This window comes from Harpia harpyja, chromosome W, assembly GCF_026419915.1.
Source record: "Harpia harpyja isolate bHarHar1 chromosome W, bHarHar1 primary haplotype, whole genome shotgun sequence".
Classification (NCBI taxonomy): Eukaryota; Metazoa; Chordata; class Aves; order Accipitriformes; family Accipitridae; genus Harpia; species Harpia harpyja.
This window is the reverse complement of record NC_068968.1, coordinates 16,728,718-16,753,439: the sequence shown is the minus strand read 5'-3', so window position 1 is coordinate 16,753,439 and position 24,722 is coordinate 16,728,718. Positions and strand designations below refer to the sequence as shown.

The following is a 24,722-nucleotide window of genomic DNA, read 5'->3' as shown; positions in this document are numbered from 1 at the left end:
ATGCTTGCATATATTGCAATTAAAATTAAAACCAGTTTTTGTTTACTGTTGTCCTGGTTTCAGCTGGGATAGAGTTAACTGTCTTCCTAGTAGCTGGTACAGTGCTATGTTTTGAGTTCAGTATGAGAATAATGTTGATAACAGTGATGTTTTCAGTTGTTGCTAAGTAATGTTTAGTCTAAAGTCAAGGATTTTTCAGCTTCTCATGCCCAGCCAGCAAGAAGGCTGGAGGGTCACAAGAAGTTGGGAGGGGACACAGCCAGGGCAGCTGACCCAAAGTGGCCAATGGGGTATTCAATACCATGTGACGTCCCATCTAGTATATAAACTGGGGGGAGTGGGGGCAGGGGGATCACCACTCGGGGACTGGCTGGGTGTCGGTCGGCGGGTGGTGAGCAATTGCACTGCGCATCATTTGTACATTCCAATCCTTTTATTATTGCTGTTGTCATTTTATTAGTGTTATCATTATCATTATTAGTTTCTTCTTTTCTGTTCTATTAAATCGTTCTTATCTCAACCCATGAGTTTTACTTCTTTTCCCGATTTTTCTCCCCCATCCCACTGGGTGGGGGGGAGTGAGTGAGCGGCTGCGTGGTGCTTAGTTGCTGTCTGGGGTTAAACCACGACACTGTATTTTACTTACAGGAATTAATATTCTGAAAAAGTATTTTTACATCTATAGAAAAACTTTAACTTGCATCCTCAAGGTGGAAATTATTAAACTGAACATAACAAAATTGACTGAATTTTTCACATATTCTTCCCCTCACATAATTGAAACTGCATTATCATTATAACAATAGCATGATAAACAAGATTAAATCCTCCTTGACAATACGTTTTTATCCCTGTGTTATTCATCCATTCTTAGTTGATATACTAAAAATGTACTTCCTTATGATGGTATATTATTTTTGCTCTTTTTCCTGTTTGGTTGTATATAAAGGAAGTGGCATAATTTTTTCAAATGTATCTAATAGATACAAGTCTGTTCAGCATTATTGTTCTTTTTACAGTATTTCTAAGGTACTGGGAAAGTCTCCCTGATTTTCTTTTTTTTTGGTTTTAAAAATTTAACTGAATTATTAAAATTATTTAATACATGATAATATTGTCAGGCATCAAATTAGGAAATCCTAATATGCTGTAAAAAGCTGTGATAATATAAGTTGCTCTCTTACATAAATAAATGACTGATATTACTGGAGGCTTTAAGCTTCAAGAAAAAAATGGAAGAAGTCTTTTATCCTTGTTTTTAGAGGGCATCAGCAGCTTGCTTTTATGAAAAAGTAACAGCTAAATGCACTGCAAATAATTTGCAGTAATCCAGTTCAGTGATTCATGTGTCTGCTTTAATGGGTCATAATTCAGGATAAAGTAACTGAGTGCAATCAGAGTACAGATGCTGTTTATGCCAGGGACAGTATCTCTTCATAAAACATACCTCAGCAGAAGTAGTTTGCCAGCCCCCTAATACCCTCTAATGTTTTGTTGTCCTGCATATTTTTCTGATTGAGTGCCATGTTTTCAGTTGTATTTCCACATTCATTATCCTCACATAGACCCTTCAGTGGGTTTGCCATATATTATTATTTTTTTAATGATGCTTTTCTTTCCACTTCAGCAGTTGTGAATAATAATCTAGCACATGGCTGCTTCTTGGTACTCAGCATTCACCTCCCTAATACAGAAGAGGACATGTGCTTTGGCTTCAGAATTCCATGTGCAGCTTTAGAAATGCATATTCCCTGTGGAACAACATTTGTTTGACATAACCATTCATTTTTATTACCTCTTTAAATATGTTTATCCAGAGTTATCAATAATCATAAATAACTTGTATTCTGTTGTCATCCTGTTTTTTTTCCACAGACAAAATTGCCTATCCAGTACATATTAAATCTTGGCAAGTAGGATCAAAGCTACGACATCAGAGACCATACAAGATTTATTAGGCAGCTTATTGTTCCAAGTGAGAAGAGTGGAGCTTTAAGCAAATATGCCAAAGAAATATTTCTGGCACAGAAACCCACCCCATTGCTTGAGTCTCCTTTTAAAGGTATAACTGCCAACATCATTTGGTAAATGTTCATTGTGTAAAGGAATGTGGCAGCCTATTCTATTTCAAATATGCTCACAAATTGTTTCACTTGGCAAATACAAATGATTAATATGCAAGGATACACGCTCTGCTCACTTGCTTTTCAACAAGCAAGGTTTGCATGGTGCGCACACAGTCAAATGGACTGATGATAAACCCTGACAAACTGATCCATTTTTATTCATGTAGATTTTAAATTTGGTTTGAATAACAGGAAGTGTGTCTTTTGAGGAAAACTATTCTTCCATTTAGGAAAATAGCTTTAGTCTTTTATCTGGACTTTAATAGAAGATTGTTAATGTGAGTATTGCAAATGTTTTATGAATCTGAAATAAATTGAATCTTGATAGATTAGGTTTTTATTATTTTTCTCCAAAGTGATAATTTTCCCTGTATTTTTTCCCTATCTTTTTACAAGAAAGAACAATTGTCTGTCTTCTCAAATTAAAAGGTTATCTTAATTAAAAATGCTCTGTTATTGCGACAATTTGCAACTTTAATTTTCATACTTAGTCCCAGTTTTGAAGCTCTAAAAGGAGCTCCATTTTGAAGGAAAAACTATTAAAATTCTGGATGCGTTTGTGCCAAGACATGTATATGGATTGTTTAACTGTGCTATCATTCTTAATATTCACAGTAAAATAATTTTTAGAGAAGCTACATTTCAAAGCAACACCTCTAAACACATTGATTAGCTTTTTTATTGACCATTATGGGGGAGATTATTGTAATCTATGGACTGAAATAAGTTTTTTGACCTATGAAGAGCTTCCTAGTTTATATTTATTCCATGACATTTGAGGTAATATAATGGCAATTACCTTTAGCCCTGATTAAGATTGCTCTTTGTGGTAGAGCTCATGGTGTTTGTGTATTTCTCCCCTCCTCCCTTTTTTTAATAGATCGGGATCATTTCCAGCTTTGCACCTTGTCTCACACACTGAACAGCTGAGCCACCGGCTACCTGGAGCTGTCTGACTGGCCAGAGGTGGCACCTGACCCGTCCATCCAAAACAACAATGTAGCCGAGTCGGTATGTTGTCATTGTTAAAAGCAACTTTGCTGGAGGCACTCATCAATATAGAATATTATCTTAAAATATAAGTATTTAAATATTATCTGTATGCCGTACTGAAAAATGTTGATGCATGTGAACATAGATGTGGTTTGTTTTAGCGTGGAAACGGAACATTTCAAAACCTGCAAGATGCTTACTCTTTCTTTTCAATGAGAGAAGTGGATCAAATGTAGGCCACTTCTGCTTCACTTGTGTATTAAATGGACTTTTTTCCCCCTCCATCCCACTTTTGATTTCACACCTCTTATATTTGTTATGCTGCAGTATGTTAATTGCTGTTGAGGATGAGTGTTGCTAGAATACCAAAGTAGGAGGTGAACGGAGGTTTATTAGTATACAAATCCAAGTCTAAACAGAAAAAACCTAGGTAATATAAACAAAAGGCAGCAGCAGGGGGAAAAAATATGTGTGTTTTGAAGTATAAAGCTTGGAGGAGACCAGGGTTTACATTTCAGATCATTTGAATAGAATTAGGAAAGTGTTTAAAAGGAAAATGTCATCTATTAGTGCACTAGTCATTTGTTGACATTACTGAGCTAGTCTTCTACTACCGATAGGTTTTTGTTACTGGATTGTAAACTCTGAGGCAGAGTCATGTTCTGGTACTAGAGTTGTGATTTATGTATGTCATGGTTTAACCCCAGCCAGCAACTAAGCACCACAGCTGCTCGCTCACTCCCCCCACGGCGGGATAGGGGAGAGAATCGGAAGAGTAAAAGTGAGAAAACTTGTGGGTTGAGATAAAGATAGTTTAATAGGTAAAGCAAAAGCCGCGCGCACAAGCAAAGGAAAATAAGGAATTAATTCACTACTTCCCATCGGCAGGCAGGTGTTCAGCCATCTCCAGGAAAGCAGGGCTCCATCACGCATAACGGTTACTTGGGAAGACAAAATGCCATCACTCCAAAAGTCCCCCCTGCATCCTTCGTCTTCCCCCAGCTTTATATGCTGAGCATGACATCATATGGTCTGGAATATCCCTTTGGTCAGTTAGGGTCAGCTGTCCCAGCTGTATCCCCTCCCAACTTCTTGTGCACCCCCAGCCTACTTGCTGGTGGGGTGGTGTGAGAAGCAGAAAAGGCCTTGACTCTGTGTAAGCACTGCTCAGCAATAACTAAAACATCCCTGTTGTATTGGCTTTGTGTGGCAAGGTTTTGGTAGCGGGGGGGGGTTACAGGGGTGGCTTCTGTAAGAAGCTGCTGGAAGCTTCCCCTGTGTTCGAGAGAGCCCATACCAGCCGGCTCTAAGAAGGACCCGCTGCCGGCCAAGGCCGAGCCAATCAGCGATAGTGGTAACGCCTCTGTGATATAACATTTTTAAGAAGGAAAAAAGTTGGGACAGACAGAAAACGGCAGCCAGAGAGAGGAGTGAGAACATGTAAGAGAAACAACCCTGTGGACACCAAGGTCAGTGAAGAAGGAGGGGGAGGAGATGCTCCAGGCGCCGGAGCAGAGATTCCCCTGCAGCCTGTGGTGAAGACCATGGTGAGGCAGGCTGTCCCCCTGCAGTCCATGGAGGTCCACGGTGGAGCAGATATCCACCTGCAGCCCATGGAGGACTGCACGCCGGAGCAGGTGGGTTCCCGAAGGAGGCTGTGACCCCGTGGGAACCCCGCGCTGGAGCAGGCTCCTGGCAGGACCTGCGGATCTGTGGAGAGAGGAGCCCACGCTGGAGCAGGTTTTCTGGCAGGACTTGTGACCCCGTGGGGGACCCACGCTGGAGCAGTGTGCTCCTGAAGGACTGCACACCGTGGAAAGGACCCATGCTGGAGCAGTTTGTGAAGAACTGCAGCCCATGGGAAGGACCCACGTTGGAGAAGTTTGTGGAGGACTGTCTCCCGTGGGTGGGACCCCACGCTGGAGCAGGGGAAGAGTATGATGAGTCCTGCCCCTGAGGAGGATGAAGCGGCAGAAAATAACGTGTGATGAACTGACCGTAAACCCCATCCCCATCCCCCTGTGCCGCTGGGGGGGGGGGGGTTGGTAGAGAATCCGGGAGTGAAGTTGTGCCTGGGAAGAAGGGAGGGGTGGAGGGAAGGTGTTCTGAGATTTGGTTTTATTTCTCATTACCCTACTCTGGTTGATTTGTAATAAATTGAGTTAATTTTCCCCAAGCTGAGTCTGTTTTGCCTGTGATGGTAATTGGTGAGTGATCTCTCCTGTCCTTATCTCTACCCACAAGCTCTTTGTTATATTTTCTCTCCCCTGTCCAGCTGAGGAGGGGGAGTGATAGAATGGCTTTGGTGGGCACCTGGCGTCCAGCCAGGGTCAACCCATCACACCTGTATTATCAACACTGTTTTCAGCACAAATCCAAAACATAGTCCCATGCTAGCTACTATGAAGAAAATTAACTCTATCCCAGCCAAAACCAGCACAATGTATCAGGTACCAGAGTCCTAATAAATGTCAGTGAAAGCTATTGAACAGTAACAGAAATTGAAATGTATTGGAATATACTGAGCTGATGGTGCTCCCAGAGATATGTTGTTGTAACAGGTATACCCAAAAAAACATGTGGTCCTTGTCATGAGCCGACTTTCACACTAAATTGCATGTGAATTAATTTGTGTATAAGATGTTAGGAATAGAATGGGTAGAGAAAATTCTAAAAAATAGATATGACTTGCAGAAGCCAGTAAACAGCAATATGGTAGAACAAGCATTTCTCCTTAGTACCTTAATATTACTTGTCTACCTTCTTATATACATTTCAGGAAGAGAGGTATTTGTGTACTAACTTCTGAAAGCTTTTATGAGGAGAGTCTGAAGGCAATTAACTCAAGTGGTGGATTATAAATGATAGGTTTGGCATGAAAAAATATGTGAAGGCACCTTTGTCCATAAAACCAAAAAGTATTGCAGGAAATTGATCAAATGGAGTAACATTTATCTACAGCGTAACAGAAAATGTCTCCCTCCAACCATTTAAACCTCAAAACAAACATGAAAATCCTTTCCCTGAGTTTTTTTGCAAATATTTTCTTTGGAGAGTGTCTCATTGTCATTAATTTTGTGGTTCCTCTAATACTGCATGTGCCTACACAATGTATATGAGTGGAGTTGAGTTGTTAAGCTGCAATCCATTATTAAATCTCAAATTGTCGTTCATATCCAAAAGAATATTGGCTTTTTAAAATACCAGTTGCTGGGTGGAGCATTACAAAGCTTTGGCAGCTTTTGGTGTTTAAGAGGAGGCCAGTATGTTGCTAGAGCTGTACACCATTACAGGTCACTGTTAGAGCTCTTTCAGAAGTTAGTCTTATTCTAGATCTCAGCAGTCACTGAGGCAGACCTGTATCACTCTGTTGATATGGTTTTCTGCCTATTTGTTTCTTTCCTGGACTGTTTTTCTTCTGCTTCTCCAGCAGTATAGGGGGATATGAAAAGAAAAAAAAAGTCTGGCCAATGTATTCCCGTGTTCTGGTGTTCTCCTGGTGGTAAGGATTACGTTTATTTAGAGAATTGAAAAGAAAGTGAAATATAATTCCTCTGTGGCTACTGGAACTTCTGCTGCCTACTGGGTCCATGTCTGTTTTCCCCTTAAAACTTGGGATGATAAAGGTGGTGACTAGCCGTATTTACCCTTTGTGCCAGTTGTAGGCTAAACTCAGCTGGATCTAGAGATAAAACTCTCAGACTTCAGGTCCTTTTGGCATAGGAATTTATTTATGGTTACTGATGCTTTTAATCTGCCTTAGTAAATCTTTTTCTGGCCTCTCTAATAGACAAATCTCACCTTTTATAAGTATGTACAAAACTTTTAGTGCTCCTAATTGTGTAAAAATAAGAGAAGTTTAGTAGTTTCTCTAGACTTGCTTAAAGGATTTATTTAGAAACTGCCTAATACTACTACTGCAGGTGTTTTTCTTTGCTGTGTTGTGTGTATATTTTTGTATTGCTGGTTGTAAAAGTAAACTTAAGTTGAAATTTATTTACAGGCAAAGGAATGGACTGTAATTCTAGGTAAGACAAAGAAAGAGAAACCTACTGGAAAGTTCTACTCTGAATCAGAAGAGGAGGAAGATGAGTCTGCCAGTACTACTGCAACAGGTAGGTGTTTGGAAAACAACTTGCATCTCTGCTGCCTGGAGAATTGTATCTTCAGAACTGGCCACTACTGAAAAAGAATTGGAAAAATAAATTCAAAAAAAGCCAGAGGTATGTATAAAAACAGGAAACTGGGGGAAAAGTTTACATTCACTGCAGCTGTGTAATAGCTGCTAATTGTACAGATATAGAATCATAGAATCATTTAGGTTGGAAAGGACCTTCAAGATCATTGAGTCCAACCATCATCCATGCCCACTAAACCATGTTCTGGAGTACCCCATCTACTCGCTTTTTGAATACCTCCAGGGATGGTGACTCAACCACTTCCCTGGGCAGCCTATTCCAATGTCTGACAACCCTCTCAGTAAAGAAATTTTTCCTAATATCTAACCTAAACCTCCCCTGCCGCAACTTGAGGCCATTTCCTCTCGTCCTATCACTAGTGACTTGATAGAAGAGACCAGCACCCACCTCACTACAAACTCCTTTCAGATAGTTATAGAGAGTGATAAGGTCTCCCCTCAGCCTCCTTTTCTCCAGACTAAACAACCCCAGTTCCCTCAGCCGCTCCTCATAAGACTTGTGCTGCAGGCCCTTCACCAGCTTTGTTGCCCTTCTCTGGACACGTTCCAGCACCTCAATGTCTTTCCTGTAGTGAGGGGCCCAAAACTGAACACAGTACTCAAGGTGGGGCCTCACCAGTGCTGAGTACAGGGGAACAATCACCTCCCTGCTCCTGCTGGCCACACTTTTTCTGATGCAGGCCAGGATGCCATTGGCCTTCTTGGCCACCTGGGCACACTGCTGGCTCATATTCAGCCAGCTGTCAACCAGCACCCCCAGGTCTTTTTCTGCCAGGCAGCTTTCCAGCCACTCTTCCCCAAGCCTGTAGCGCTGCATGGGGTTGATGTGACCCAAGCGCAGGACCCGGCACTTGGCCTTGTTGAACCTCATACAATTGGCCTCAGCCCATCGATCCAGCCTGTCCAGATCCCTCTGTAGAGCCATCCTACCCTTGAGCAGATCAACCCTCCCTCCCAACTTGGTGTCATCCACAAACTTACTGAGGGTGCACTCGATTCCCTCATCCACATCATTGATAAAGATATTGAAGAGAACTGGCCCCAAAACTGAGCCCTGGGGAACACCACTTGTGACGGGCCACCAATTGGATTTAACTTCGTTCACCACAACCCTCTGGGCTTGTCCATCCAGCCAGTTTTTTTACCCAGCGGAGAGTACACTTGTCTAAGCCATGAGCCGCCAGCTTCTCAAGGAGTATGCTGTGAGAGACAGTGTCAAAGGCCTTACTGAAGTCTAGGTAGACAACATCCACAGCCTTTCCCTCATCCACTAGGTGGGTCACCTGGTCATAGAAGGAGATCAGGTTGGTCAAGCAGGACCTGCCTTTCATGAACCCATGCTGGCTGGGCCTGATCCCCTGGTTGTCCTGCACATGCCATGTGAGCACACTCAAGATGAACTGCTCCATAATCTTCCCCGGTACCGAGGTCGGGCTGACAGGCCTGTAGTTCCCCGGATCCTCCCTCCGACCCTTCTTATAAATGGGAGTCCCATTGGCAAGCCTCCAGTCCTCTGGGACCTCCCCTGTTGACCAGGAACGCTGATAGATGATAGAGAGTGGCTTGGCAAGGACCTCAGCCAGTTCCCTCAGTACTCTTGGATGGATCCCATCAGGTCCCATAGATTTGTGAGTGTCCAGATGGCGTAACAGGTCCCTAACTAATTCCTCCTGGATTAAGGGGGGTATGTTATGCTCTTCATCCTTACCTTCCAGCTCATGGGGTGGAGTACCCTGAGGATGACTGGACTCACTATTAAAGACTGAGGCAAAGAAGTAACTGATGTAACATTGTGTCCTGGTTTCAACTGGGATAGAGTTAATGTTGACGCGGAAGTCACGGACACTGCACACAATCAATATGATCAAGCAGATGCCACTTTATTGCCAAGATAGCTCAGTTTATATGTTCATTCTAGTTACTGTTCACGCATAAGCAAATTAGAGATTGGTTAGCATGAGCTGTCCACGCGCCTAGTTACACCTAGTGATTGGTTATATCAACACTGTACACATGCATAAACATAAGGCATAATTGGTTGTATTAACTAAAACATGCGAAACTTGTCTCAGTCTAATTGGTCAAGATAAGCTGCCGAATTGAGGTTCTTTGTGCCAAGTTCCCTTTATCGTGGAATGCGCACCTGTGTTCTTCTAATTGGCATCTTTCTTTTTTTGTCTTCTTGTTTATTCTGTTCAAGGCCTTCTAAAGGCATCTGGAACGCTCTTACTACCGTTAGCTAAATATGTGTCCACAAGCAAAGCATCCTTGAAGTCTGCTGCCTACAAAAAAACCTTGGCTCACAAATTGATCAATTCTATCGAGTCTGGATTGTTCACTATGTGCCCATTACTTTCCAAGTATCCCACAAGTTAATTGTCTTCCTAGTAGCTGGTATAGTGCTATGTTTTGAGTTCAGTATGCGAAGAATGTTGATAACACTGATGTTTTCAATTGTTGCTAAGTAATGTTTAGTCTAAAGTCAAGGATTTTTCAGCTTCTCATGCCCAGCCAGCGACAAAGCTGGAGGGGCACAAGAAGTTAGCACAGGACACAGTCAGGACAGCTAACCCAAAGTGGCCAATGGGATATTCAATACCATGTGACGCCACATCTAGTATATAAACTGGGGGGAGTGGGGGCAGGGGATCGTCGCTCGGGGACTAACTGGGTGTCGAACGGCGGGTGGTGAGCAATTGCACTGTGCATCATTTGTACATTCCAATCCTTTTATTATTGCTGTTGTCATTTTATTAGTGTTATCATTATCATTATTAGTTTCTTCTTTTCTGTTCTATTAAACTGTTCTTATCTCAACCCACGGGTTTTGCTTCTTTTCCTGATTTTCTCCCCCATCCCACTGGGTGTGGGGGGGAGTGAGTGAGTGGCTGCGTGGTGCTTAGTTGCTGGCTGGGGTTAAACCACGACACACAATCATGGAGCTCTGTACAATCAAAACACTCCCTAACATAGAGAGCCACCCCACCACCTCTCCTTCCTTGCCTATCCCTTCTGAAGAGCTTATAGCCATCCATTGCAGCACTCCAGTCATGGGAGTTGTCCCACCATGTTTCTGTGATGGGGACTAAGTCATAGCTATCCTGCTGCACAATGGCTTACAGCTCCTCCTCTGTATTGCCCATGCTTCATGCATTGACACAGATGCACTTGTGAGAGACTGAATTGTTACCATGAGCTGTTTGTCTCAAAGATTGTTAGGTGTGAGAGACTTGACTGTCATCTCAAGGAACTGTGAACTGTTTATCTCGAGCCCTTTGTCCCTGAGATGGCCTGTCTAAGCAGGACATTCCTCTGTCCATAAGGACAATTACTAGGCCACTGAGGCATCCAGGAGAGGAAACGGGCTGAAGCCGACAAGCATGCAAGAATGTGGAGGCTACCATTCTCACGGAAACTGTAGTCTTTGAGATAAGATACTGGTTTCTGGTGTTGATCATGCGAAGGTCATGTGACAGACGAAACCTGCAGCATGTGAACAGTGCATGAACAGTACGTATGTGCATGCATCATCAAAATATGCCCTACAAAAAACCATGGAGACAAGCCGTGGTGTGCACCCACCACTGCAGAATTGAAGACTGAGGACCAACGGGATGCCGCTGGATCCATGGTGGTGACTATCCTTGCAACTCTATCCCAACTGCTTGCTTGATTTCTGCTTTTTCTTCCATTCTATCCTATTGCTACTATTTTCTACTTTTGATACTTTTGATAATAAAAGCTCTTCTGGGTATACGGCATTTGACCCCGTTTGTGTCTTAATCTTGCTCTTGGGATCATATTGAAACCTTCCCCGACATTGGATCGGGACATTTAAATTGGTGTCACGGACAGGATCCCTTGAGACGAGAGTGCCATACTGTTTCCCAAATATGTGAGACCTCTCAGGAACGTAAGGGGAGCAGGCTTGTGTTGGGTTTGAAACTTTACATGCTGCCTTCCTGAGATGACTGCTTCCCTGCTTTGTATAAGATGAGTGATAGTAAAATTGCCCCTTTGGGGAAAGAAGTTTTGTTTGATTTTTTAGAAAAACATAAAGCGTGACCCTCTGTGCCTGGGGTAGACTGGGCTCAGGGAAATTGGTATAATCTGCAGAGCATTGTTGATTGGATGGTTGCTTTACAGGAAGACGCTAGAGTGCGGTCAGGGAAAGGAAAAGCAATTGTCTGTGCCATTCTCGGTGCCAGTTTGGCTGCAGCAGTGGAGGATAGGGATTGCCACCTCACTGCAGAATCTCAAATTATTGATTCCCTCCAAAATCTTGTTCAGTCCCTTCTGGGACAAGTGGCAGGATTAAAAGCACAACTTGAAGCAGAAAGAACCAAGTGAAACATTTGCAAATTGCTCTTAAGGAGCAGCTCCTTGCGGATACTGTCCGTGAGGAAATTCCTCCAAGATCAGAAATTGGCTACCCCTTTAAGGACCTGCAGGCAGCAAAAGAGAAAGTGGAGAAGTTGGAGCTGCCTTCATTGTGACCCTTAGTCAAAACTGAATATATTTACGATGATGAGCAGAACCAGTTCCCCCAAGTTACAACTAAAGAGGTTCCCTATACTGCCACTGAGTTGGCAGAACTAAAAAAGGAATTTGGCCGAACCCCTAAGGAGTCAGAAACAGAGTATGTGTGGAGAGTATCGTTGTCGGGGGGGGGGGCGACGACGACGACGACGACACCAGATTCTGTTAAGTGAAAAGGAGGCGGAAGGGTATCGGGGACCGGGAGTGTTTTTAACTACTGGGGATTACCGTGCCCCCTGGTCTTTAACCCAATGGGCAGCCTATTGGGTGGGGGGTTTGAACCCCTTGGAGAGGGGGGATCCCCTCGTGATTACGGGGACTGTTGATCAATTAGTGGAGAGTGTGCAAAAGGCAGCTTGTCTGCAGATGATGTATGATCGAAAATTGGAGCCTACGCAGGAGTCCCCGATGATGATGTCGGTGGATCCTGAGCGAATGACTCCCCTTATAAGGGGACTCCCTGATTCTCTGAAACCGATTGGTATACAATTACAAGGAAAGATGCAGGCAATGCCCCAGGGTGAGAGTGTTGCGGCTGCTTCAGGAGGATTCATGCCTGATCGGCACCGACCCCCAGATAAGAAAATGTGGACTTGGGGAAAAGTGGCCCAGGAATTAATTAATTACGGGCGCAAGTATAGTCCCGTTAATCCTCCAGCCACCAAAAAAGACTCCAGGAGCTTGAGGCGGGCTGAAGTAAAAATAGTTCCATGCCCTGGGAGTGATAAGAGAACACCCCTTGCTAAACCGCTGGGGGGGAGAGATATCCCGAACAAACATAATAGACTGTGGGCGCGGGGATACCAGAAGGGGATCCCGTGTGACTTAATGGACGGGATGCCAACAGACAAATTGGAAAAATTGGTAACAGGGTGGCCTGATAAATCAGCAAATAGAAAAGTGGATTTTGAGAATACTACTCCCAGTGCACCCTCCCTGATTGATTTATCAGAACCAAATGCCCCCCAAACGCCGGCGGGAAACTAGATCCTTCGCCTTTCGGTGGTGAGCAGGGGGGGGGCAAAGGTTGGATGTATATTAGACAGCTCACTGAAAACGGCCAGGGTGATTTACTAATTACAGGCATTGTGGGGCCAAGACAAGTCCCGGTCACCTTTTTGGTAGATACCGGAGCTCAAATTTCAGCTATTAAAACCAAAGACGCTGCCAACTGCGGAATTACACCCTCCAAACAGTGGCTTTTTGTGGCAGATGCATTTGGCATTGTTCAGCCACAGGCATTAGCAATGGTCAGCACTGCGTTTGCCAGGAGAAGATGGTGCCACTACAGTGACAATGGTTGTGGGGGAGTTTCCACTTAACCTTTTAGGACTCGATGTTTTAAAGGGAAAGACCTGGATTGATAACAAAGGGAGACGGTGGTCATTTGGCCCTCTCACAATAGATATTCGGCTGTTACAAACCGCGCCGCTGCTTCCCCCTTCAAAACTTACAAATGTTAAGCCCTACCCGATACCCTTGGGGGCCAGAGAGGGAATAGCACCTGTATTAGAGGACTTAAAGGGACAGGGTATCGTGATTCCAACCCATTCTCCTTTTAACTCCCTGGTGTGGCCAGTGTGAAAACCTAATGGCAAGTGGAGATTGACTGTAGATTATCGCAGACTTAATGCAAATACCGGTCCATTGACAGCTGTGGTACCGAATATTGCTGAGCTTATAGCTACCATCCAAGAACAAGCCCACCTGATTATGGCAACAGTGGATATTAAAGATATGTTTTTTACGGTCCCCCTGCAAACAGAGGATCAAGACCGCTTTGCATTTACTTGGGAGGGTCAGCAATTTACTTTCACCCGACTCCCACAAGGGTACAAGCATTCCCCCACTCTAGCTCATCATGCGTTAGTGCAGGAGCTAGAAGTAATTCAGACAGAGGAGGGGGGTCAGTGTTTATCAGTACATTGATGACATTCTTGTGGGTGGGGATGAAACAGAAAAGGTTCAGAAAACTCAGGATAATATAATTTCTCACTTGGAAAGCTTGGGGCTGAAAATTCTACCAGAGAAGATACAAACACCCTCAAGCGAAGTAAAGCTTTTTGGAATTTGGTGGAAGGGAGGAATGACATGTATCCCCCCCGACACCCTTTCCTCATTGGATCAGATTAAAATGCTAGAGTCAAAAAAAGGGTTAGGTGGAATTTTTGTAGGCTGTTCTTAAGGGGTGACTCCTTGTGAGTGCTGCTTCTAGTGATAGTTTTGCAGTACCAACTAGGAAATGAGACGAGGTTTTATTGTTGAGCAAGTGCTGTGATGTGTCTAGCTGTGTATTTAATACCTTGTATTGAGTGTATGTCTGTGTATGTTTATTGGATATGGTGTTTGTAACATTGTGTTATAGTGAGCATGGTATATGCAGTCTGTGTTCTAGAATTTGTGTTGTATGGTGTACAGTGTACTGTGTAGTATGTTGTGTGTTGGTTTGTTGTGTGCCAGCACATGGATTGTAGGTTGTGTGTGTGCTATGTGGTGCATATGCATTGTGTTTATATATATGTATAAATACTGTCCTGGTTTCAGCTGGGATAGAGTTAACTGTCTTCCTAGTAGCTGGTACAGTGCTATGTTTTGAGTTCAGTATGAGAAGAATGTTGATAACACTGATGTTTTCAGTTGTTGCTCAGCAGTGTTTAGACTAAAGTCAAGGATTTTTCAGCTTCTCATGCCCAGCCAGCGAGAAAGCTGGAGGGGCACAAGAAGTTGGCACAGGACACAGCCAGGGCAGCTGACCCAAACTGGCCAATGGGGTATTCCATACCATGTGACGTCCCATCTAGTATAGGAACGGGGAAGTGGGGGCGGGGAATCGCGGCTCGGGGACTGGCTGGGTGTCGGTCGGCGGGTGGTGAGCAATTGCACTGTGCATCATTTGTACATTCCAATCCTTTCATTATTGCTGTTGTCATTTTATTAGTGTTATCATTATCATTATTAGTTTCTTCTTTTCTGTTCTATTAAACCATTCTTATCTCAACCCACAGGTTTTGCTTCTTTTCCCGATTTTCTCCCCCATCCCACTGGGTGGGGGGGAGTGAGTGAGCGGCTGGTGGTGTTTAGTTGCTGGCTGGGGTTAAACCACGACAATACATATTTTGTGTATTTATACAGATGCACTGTTTTATTAATATGATATAATATACATGAATAGGTTATGCATGATGTGTATGTGTAGTGTAAGCATACATGTGCGCACCTATACATGTACCTATCTATGTATGTATGCGTGTGTATGCTCTATACTGCATGATGCAATGCATACTCTATGTTTTATAATGTAGGCCTACTGAGTTAATAAAAGTTTTTATTAAACAATATTGTTTAATTATATACTGTCACATACTGATAGTTATATGTGATGCATATTAGGTATTATGATACAATTCATAATATATATATAGGTATAATTATATGTATGATACATGCATCTTCTAAACCAAGGCTGTAGCGGCAATAATCAAGAGTGCTTAGAGGCCCATTTAAAGTAATCAAAACAGTGTTGGCAGGGACTCTGCCCCCTGACGGGGTGGCCCAGAGAGCCTCTGTGCAGAATGGTATCCGCCAGTCTTAGTTGAACTCCCCATGGTGGGAGCCATACCTCTGGTACTGGAAACCCCGATGAATAAATATGCTTGGAAAGCAAAAGATGCTCATGGAAAAGAACATAAAATCAATACCAGGTGGATTATTCCATCCTTCTAATAACAATTTACTTCTGGTTCCTTAGAACGAACCAAGTCTGTTTTTCTTTTCTCTTTCAGGTGAAGACTCTGGAGCCTGCCTGAAGGAATACATGAAGCTGTTGATCGTCTGTGTAGTTTTATCAGTGATTGCTTTGTTAATATTTATAGGATGTTTGGCATACTACCGCAGACGTTATTTTGGTCGACCATTGTCACCGCCTTTAATATCTGGGGAAACTCCTGTGCCCCCCTCTTTGGCTCGGGGTGGCAAAATGAATTTATGGCTCTAGGCCAGCAAGTGGCCAACACTTTTAATCTGACTAATTGTTGGGTATGTGGTGGGCCCTTAGGTTTGGAAAGCTGGCCATGGACTGCTGTCCCTATTTCCCCGAAATGGTTAGTGAGTAATTACAGTGAGGTCAAAAATGATTCTTACGGGGGTGAAGACACACAGCCCTGGACAATACGATACCCAGTCCAAGGTGAATATTGTCTGAACCGAACACAGAAAGATGGTATTCCCGTGGGAAATAGCAAGTGCAACTGGACCTATACTTATGACAACCATTGCCTCACTGACAGTTGTAGACCAATTGATTGTTCAAACCATGGGGCAGCTGTGTCACTGCCAGAAGGGGATGACCAGGCATATTGTCGCCTCTTGAGTTCCAGTTCTCCAAATTTTGTACCTCGCTGGCCCGGATGGGCTCGGGTGAATCAAACAGGGCACAGGAAACAGTTTTCCCATTTTTGGTCTTTCACTAATCAGTCTAATAACCGTCTTAATGTTACCTGCTTTTGGCACCGTGGTTCTGGTGCCTGGAAATGCAGACTCACTGATAAAACGTATTCTCGTCTCCCTGATGGGGCTCAAATTTGGTGGTCAAGTGATAATAAAGACCACTGTCAGGGACATTTGAGTATAGGTCTGGATGGACTTCCTATCTGTTGGGGCACCACAGAGGAAGTGGGAAAAACCATGGACAGGTGGTTGATGAACGGTCCATCAGATCATCCTCTAGGAGTAGGTAATTCAACATATTTCCAATCACCACGGACACCTACCGGTTTGTTCGAAAATGGTGCACGAGCCGTAAAGGGTCACTATTGGGTGTGTGGCCAATGTGCCTACAAACTGCTACCAGCAAATTGGACTGGAGTGTGTTATGTGGGGGTAATTCGCCCCTTGTTTTTTCTGCTCCTGGAGGATGAAGGGGATGGACTGGGTGTTAAGGTATATGATGATCTCAACCGATATCGGCGATCCATTGATACCTCTATAGCAGGTGGGAGTGGTCAAACCTGGGGCAAAGACAAGTGGACCCCTCAACATATCATACAACATTATGGACCTGCCACCTGGAACCCCAACGAGTGGGTTAGCGGTGCTCGAGAACCTATCAATAACCTAAATTGCATCATCCGGTTACAAGCTGTCCTAGAGATTGTTACTAATGAGATAGCCCATGACCTTGATCTATTGGCGGATCAAGCCACACAAATGCGAACAGCAATATTACAACATCGCATGGTTCTCGATTACCTGCTAGCCGAGGAAGGAGGTGTTTGTGGTAAACTAAATGATTCTAACTGTTGTTTAAAAATTGATGACAGCGGGAAAATTGTTAAACAAATTACCGCAGGAATACAAAAGCTGGCCCATGTTCCTGTCCAGACATGGAAAGGCTGGGACATTGATATGTTTTCCTGGCTCCCTGGTGGTCCATGGGTTAAGTGAATCCTATTTTACTTGTTGTGTGGTTTTGCCAAGTTGTTGTTCTTACCATGTATTGACGTGCGGAAAACAGACTCCACAATCAGTGAGATTGTAAAGTAGGTATGTTCATTCAGCGCTGGGCAGCACAGAGGGTAGTCCCACCAAAGTCGTGTGCGCCTGATTTTGGCAGTTCACTTTAAATTTATACAGTCAAGTGTTACATATACATAGAGTTTCGCAATACGCCTATACATAGGCATTACCTATCCCCGCTTCATATTATAATTAGCTCTAGGAAGTCATTTCCATAGTTTCCTTTCAACTGCGCTTGCGCAGTGCCTCCTTATGGTGGTCGTCTGGTGGTCATGAAGATGAAGGCTGTATGTCTTCTTCACAGTGAACTCTTAACCTTCTGTCCCTTGGCATTTGTCCAAATCACAAGGTCGGTCTTGGCTGGTTCTTGGAGTCACTGCTGATTCTTATCAGGGACTATCTCCTGTCTCAGTCAGCCTCAACAATGGAAACGTTAAACATCACTTCTCATCCCCTTGGGCCATGTCTACCTCTATTGAAACTTCTTTAATTTCATTATAAGCTAGATAATTATTAAACAATTCCTATCTACATTCATATATCTACTATATCTACTAAGGTTCCTTTGGTTCCCCGTCTCAGTCCCCCCTTTTCTAGAAAATAGTAAATTCTTTTACTATATCCAACTCTAGTATTTTAATGCATTATTGCCTTATTTAGCATTTTCTCAAAATATTTGTTGGACTCAAGTTTTCGTTGCAACTGATTCTTTTTCCATTCACTGTAAGAGTCCCCTGTATTCTTACAGCACCAAACGTCACATTGAACCATTATGCAAAGGACTACAGACAAGAGAATGATGATTATTACAGTGACAAACAATTGTTTCAACCATGTGAAATTTGGTCAGTGAATCCCCATGAAGTGTCATCTTGTGACATTAAATGTAAACCAAATTTGAGAGAGATCTGTTTCTATTCGTTTCTTTTGGTTAACATAGGTGCAGCAGCGTTCATTAATCACAGTGCACAGGCCCCCTTGCTGAGCACAGAGCATGTCTAGACCTAGTCGATTCTGGAGCACCATTTTTCCTAGGGAGGTGGTTTCTTCTTGGAGGGCCTTTATAGCATCGATTGTGACATTATTAATAATTTCCATAGTGGCAGAAAGATTTACCAGAGCTTTTTCTAACTCACTAACTCCCAATGATGGAATGAGCCATCGTACAAAACTATGAAAGCTAGTTGGTCTTTCCACTAGGGGATTGCTGGTGCGTTTTTGCCTTACTACTGGTTTCATATAAGTTCGTAAAAAGTTTTGGGAATTGTGATCCGTTAAATTTTTAATCGTAATGGTATTAGGAGCTATGGTTCCTACGGTACATTGGCCAGTCCAACCTAGAGGCAGTACTTTATATCCTGTCTGTCCACAAATCCAATACCATCCTAATCCTACTGGGGTGGGCCATCCCCTGGGTGTAATAGAATTATGGCCCCGGGTTCTTGCAACCCGGGTTTGATTGGAGTTCCACATGTTTGCGCCACCATACTTAATATATTCAGCACAATTAGGGTAACTTCCAACAAATAACTTAACTGATCCACATTTAGGGTCTGTGTTATTACCTCCAGAATTCTTATTTGTGTTTTTCAGATGGCACCTTTGAACACACGGAACCTTTTGGGTTTCATTCCACAATTCGCTCAAATCTGTTTGCCATTGAAGGTTCTCAGGGGGTATTTCAGTGTACCTTGTGAGGGACATGTTATTAAAAGCTGCTACTATCACCGAGGTGTTAGAAAAGACTGTAGCAATTACAGGGTAGCCCCGTCCGAGACCCTTAGGAAAACGTGAACATATCCAGCAATCAGTTTGATTCACTATTTTTGCAATACTCTCGTGGAGTTGAACAAACGTGTTCTCATCCCATGTTACGCTCCTTGTTACCAAGGTTGCCCATGTTACCGCGTAAAAACTAAGTGTCCATCGGGTTTTGTGGTGACTTTCCATGGAGTTTTGGGTGACTTTTTCACTCTGGTGTGATTGATGAATCCAAGCGTTCTGTTCCTTGATTCTGATTGCAGTAAAGGAGGTGAGTAGTACTTGGAATGGTCCTTCCCACTGTGGTTCCAGGGTTTTTTCTGTAAGAGACTTTACATATACGTAATCTCCAGGTTGTATATTATGTACAGGTCCATCTAAACCTCTCCCTCGAGTCCCAGCTACATGTTTCCTGATTTTATTGAGCTGTTTACTTAATGCTATCATGCAAGAGGTCACAATTTCATCCCCAGCTTGTACAGACACCCCTTTTTGTATTTCATAGGGTCTCCCATATAACATTTCAAAGGGACTCAGTCCTTCCCTTGTCCTTGGTCTTGTTCGTATATGCAAAAGGGCTAAAGGGAGAGACTGAGGCCATGTTAGATTTGCTTCTTGTCCCAATTTTACAATTTGCTGTTTGATTAAGTGGTTCATTTTTTCTACTTGACCACTTGACTGGGGGTGATATGGAGTATGAAGTTGCCAATCTATACCCAAATGGCGGCTAATTTGTTGTACTATTCTTGAGACAAAATGTGGTCCTCTGTCAGAGGACATGGTTGCTGGAACCCCGAAACGTGGTATTATTTCTTGTACTAATATTTTAGTTACCTCCCGGGCTTTAGCCGTTCTTGTTGGGAATGCTTCTGGCCAACCTGAAAAGGTATCAGTTAATACTAGTAAATATCGATACCCCCCTTTTCTTGGAAGTTCTGTGAAGTTAATTTGCCATTGCTGTCCAGGCCCATTGCCTTTCCCAATATGACCCATTTCTAGTTTGGGGGTATTCTTAGGATTAGTCTGAAGGCAAAGATCGCATTGTTGAGTCACTTGTCTCACTGTGGTATATAAATTTCTAGCCACAATTTCTCTTATTAAATGTTTATACAGAGCCTCTGTCCCCCAATGTCTTTTTCTATGCTCCTCCCGAATCAAATGCCACAGTAAGCAAGAGGGAATGATTAGTTTTCCCTGTGGGGTATGAGCCCACCCTTCTTCATTATATGACCCTTCTAAATCTGTAATAAGTTTCTGATCTTCCTTGGTATATTCTGGCTTACCTTTTAGGGAGATTTGTCTATCAGGAATTAAAGCCCCTTCTATTTTTACCTTTGTTCTGGCCACTTGTTTTGCCTCTCTGTCCGCCAGTTCATTTCCTTTTTCCAAATCTGAGCTCACTTTCTGGTGTGCCTTAATATGCATAATCGCTACTTTCTTAGGGAGCTGGACAGCTTCCAGTAACTTCAGAATTTCTTCTGCGTGTTTGATATTTTTCCCCTGGGAATTCAATAGTCCTCTCTCCTTCCAAATTGCTCCATGTGCGTGTACAACTCCAAAGGCATATTTTGAGTCCGTATAAATGTTCACAACTTTGTCCTGGGCCAATTCCAGGGCGCGGGTCAGAGCAATTATTTCTGCCTTCTGTGCGGAGGTGTTCATGGGCAAAGTCCCTGATTCTATTACCTCTTGACTGGTGGTGATGGCATATCCCGCATGTCGATTACCATTTAGGACATAACTGCTTCCGTCTGTGAACCAGGTTTCTCCGTTTTCCATGGGGCTGTCTTTCAGGTCTGGGTGACTTGCATATGTTGCTTCGATGGTTTCCAAACAGTCGTGATGTACTGGTTCTCCTGTGTTCCCGCTGAGAAAAGAAGCTGGGTTGACAATGTTAGTGACTACAATCTCCACGTCATCCTGCTCTACCAATATAGCTTGATACCTCAGGAATCTTTGGGGAGAGAGCCAGTGTCCACCCTTTGTTTCCAGTACTGTTGATACTGTATGAGACACTAAAACAGTCATTTTCTGGCCCAGAGTAAACTTTCGGGCTTCCTGTATGTTTAGTATCACAGCCGCAACTGCCCGCAGGCATCCAGGCCAACCTTTTGCAGTCGTGTCTAACTGCTTAGAAAGGTAGGCAACAGCCCGTCGATACGGACCCAGGTTTTGTGTTAATATTCCCAGGGCAATGCCCTGCTTCTCGTGTGAGTAAAGAAGAAACGGCTTGCTTACATCTGGGAGTCCCAAGGCCGGGGTCGACATTAAAGCCTTTTTCAGTAGCTCAAAGGCTCGTTCGGTCTCCTTGTTCCACTCAAGGTGTTTCTGCTCAGTGGTTGTTAGCGCATACAGTGGTTTAACAAGCAATCCATAATTATAGATCCACAATCGGCACCACCCTGTCATTCCCAGAAAAGTTCGTAACTCTTTCACTGTCTGAGGTCTCTGAGTTTGGCATATTGCCTCTTTACGGGCTTGTCCCAAAGTTCTTTGTCCTGCACTAATTTCATAGCCCAAATAATTCACTTTGCATTGTATTACCTGTGCCTTCTTCTTGGATACCCGGTACCCTTGAAGTCCCAGGAAATTCAACAGACTCACCGTCCACGTCATACAATCTCTCTCTGTCTTGGTGGCGATCAGGATATCATCCACATACTGTAACAGTTTTCCCTCCTCAGATGGGGTTTCCCAGGATTCTAAGTCTTTTGCAAGTTGATTGTCAAAAATGGTAGGACTATTCTTAAATCCTTGTGGCAACACCGTCCAAGTGAGCTGGGTCTTTCGACCACTCTTGGGGTTTTCCCATTCAAATGCAAATAATTTTTGGCTGGCTTCATGGAGAGGGAGGCAAAAGAAAGCATCCTTTAAATCTAAAACAGTAAACCAAGTTAATTCAGGTGTTAATACAGTTAACAGGGTATATGGGTTCGCCACTACCGGGTAAAGATCTTCAGTTATCTTATTCACTGCCCGTAAGTCTTGGACCACCCGATATGACCCATCGGGCTTCTGAACCGGTAGTATAGGGGTATTGAATTCAGACTCACACTCTTTTAGTAATCCCAACTGCAAAAAATTTTTCTATCACTGGTCGAATTCCTTCTCTGTCTTCCTTCTTTAGGGGATATTGTTTAATCCTTACCGGTTTTCGGCCTTCCTTGATCCTAACTTCAACAGGGGGGGCACTTTTCGCTCTTCCAGGTGTATCAGTAGCCCATACCCCCGGGTACACTTGGTTTAAGATGTCCTCGTTAATGTTTCCTTCTAGGGGGAGACTGGTTAAGGTTAGGCTCAGTATTTGAATATATTCTTGATCTTTTACTTCCAGAGTAATTTCCCCTTTTTCGAATACAATTTTTGCTTCCAATTGTTCCAACAAGTCCCTTCCCAAAAGTGCCTTTGGGGAGTTGGGCATATATAAAAATTTATGAATGCCCCACTGTTTTCCTAATTTATATTCTAAAGGTTTACAAAAATATGCCTTTTCACTTTGACCAGTTGCTCCTTTCACCATGACATAATCATTTCCCAGGGGCATCAAAGCTTGGTTCAGAACCGAGTATGTTGCCCCCGTATCTACCAAGAATTCTATTTCTTGTTGTGTTTTCCCTAGCTTAATTATAACCAGTGGATCCGCTAGGGTAGATTCCCCAGGTTCCCGTCAATTTCCCTTCACATGGGCTACTGTTCTTCCTGTTTGAGCCCCCTGATCCTCCTTCTTGTTCTTTGGGCATTCCTTTTTCCAATGACCAAATTTCTTACACAAAGCACATTGATCTTTTCCCAGTCGGGGCAAGCCTCGCCTAGGCCCTCTTCCTCTTTCTTCCTGGATAACAGCCATTAATTTTCTTTGCCCCTGCCTATATCCTTCTTCTCTGTTACTAAATACTCTCCATGCCTCATCCAATAATATTTCTAAATTCCTACCCTCTGTAGGGCGCAATTTTTGAAGTTTGCGCCTTATATCCCCTGTAGATTGACCCAAAAATAGGGAGACCAATTGTTGTATTCCTACCTCTGACCCAGGATCCAGCGGTGTGTTGCGGCGCATTGCATCCCTCAATCGATCCAGGAATTCAGATGGAGACTTGGAAGGACTCTGTTTGACTGCATATAAAGCTGACCAATTTATAATTTTGGGGATTGCCTTCTCCATTCCTTTTGTAATCCAATCCTGATACCCCTGCAATCTTTCCATATGTGCAGATCTATTAACATCCCACTTTGGGTCTTGGAGAGGGAAATATTCTTTAACGTCCCCTCCTGTGATCTTATAATGATCTTCAGCTAGGTTCCCTGCTGTTTTTAAAATCAGCTGTTTCTTTGTTTCGGTCATATATTCTAATAATAGCTGTATATCCTTCCAATCGGGGTTATGCTGTTTTACAATAAATTGGAAATGTTTAGTTACACTTACCGGATCACTCCTATAATCTTTTGCAACCTTTTTCCATTCCCCTAGGTCAGCAGTAGAAAAGGGTACTTTGATTAACATCGTCCCACCATCCGGCCTCACCGTCTCTCGGAGAGGTGTTTGTAAAGCTGTTGAGGTAGTTTTCTTCCTAGTACGGGAAGATGCAGGGCTGTTCGGGGGGGTTGGAGTTCTATCCGAGTCTGCATCCTGTTCCTGTGGTCGAGGGGGAGGTTTAAACAAATCAGTTAGATCTTGTTCTGGTACCTGATGAATTTTATTTGTCTTTGTACATCTTTGTCCAATACTACATGCCGAACAACACCGTCTCAGTTTACCTCTAAGCTCCTTGTTGTTTTCTCGCTCAACTGCGAGCACCATGGGGTCCTGTGGGGGTACTATTCCACAGTCCCTTTGCCACTCCGGGTGGTTTCGGAGGGTGAAAAACATGTCTGCATATGAAACTTCATCCCATTTTCTTTCTCTCCTTAAAAACAGCATTAGTTGTAATAGAGTATTATAATCTGTTGACCCATTAAGTGGCCACTTAGCATCACCTTCTAACTTATACAACGGCCACCATTGATTGCAATACTTAATAAGGTTCTTTTTACTTTCCGTACCTCCGGCCCCAACAATATCTTTCCAGTGGGTAATAACACAACCCAGAGGACTCTTCCTCAATATTCCCCCTTGATTGTTTCCCATTTCATTACTTCTCCCCTTAATATGATTCCATGCAAATTGTTTCTTACACCTCTTTATAGAATTCTCCTGGTTTTTCTCTCACATGTCCTGAATTCCGAGATTAAATTTTCCTTTTCACACACCAATTTCACTATTTTGGTTATCTTTCCAACCACAAACAATCCCAACTGTGTACGTAGCTCGTTCCCTCTTATCCCAAGGAGTCCAAACCCGACACTCAGGGCATTCAATATCCCCGCCACAATCTATTTGCAACCTCTGTTTACACCACACACATTCCAGGACATATGAGGGCATACACTCATTTCCTGGATGTAAAAGACACCATTCTAATACCCACATTTATGCGATGCACCATACAGGGACTTTCTTATACCAACACCACAAAATGATTAAGATAATCAAACTCAAACTTACAATTACAACTTTAACATATAAATTCAAGTTTCAAATCATCAGTGAGTCA

The 24,722-nt window shown here is 43.2% G+C and overlaps 1 pseudogene; it reads left to right on the top strand.

The window, feature by feature from the left end:
- Positions 1-11,310: 11,310 nt before the first annotated feature.
- LOC128136208 (uncharacterized) lies at positions 11,311-12,735 on the top strand (annotated as a pseudogene).
- Positions 12,736-24,722: the final 11,987 nt, after the last annotated feature.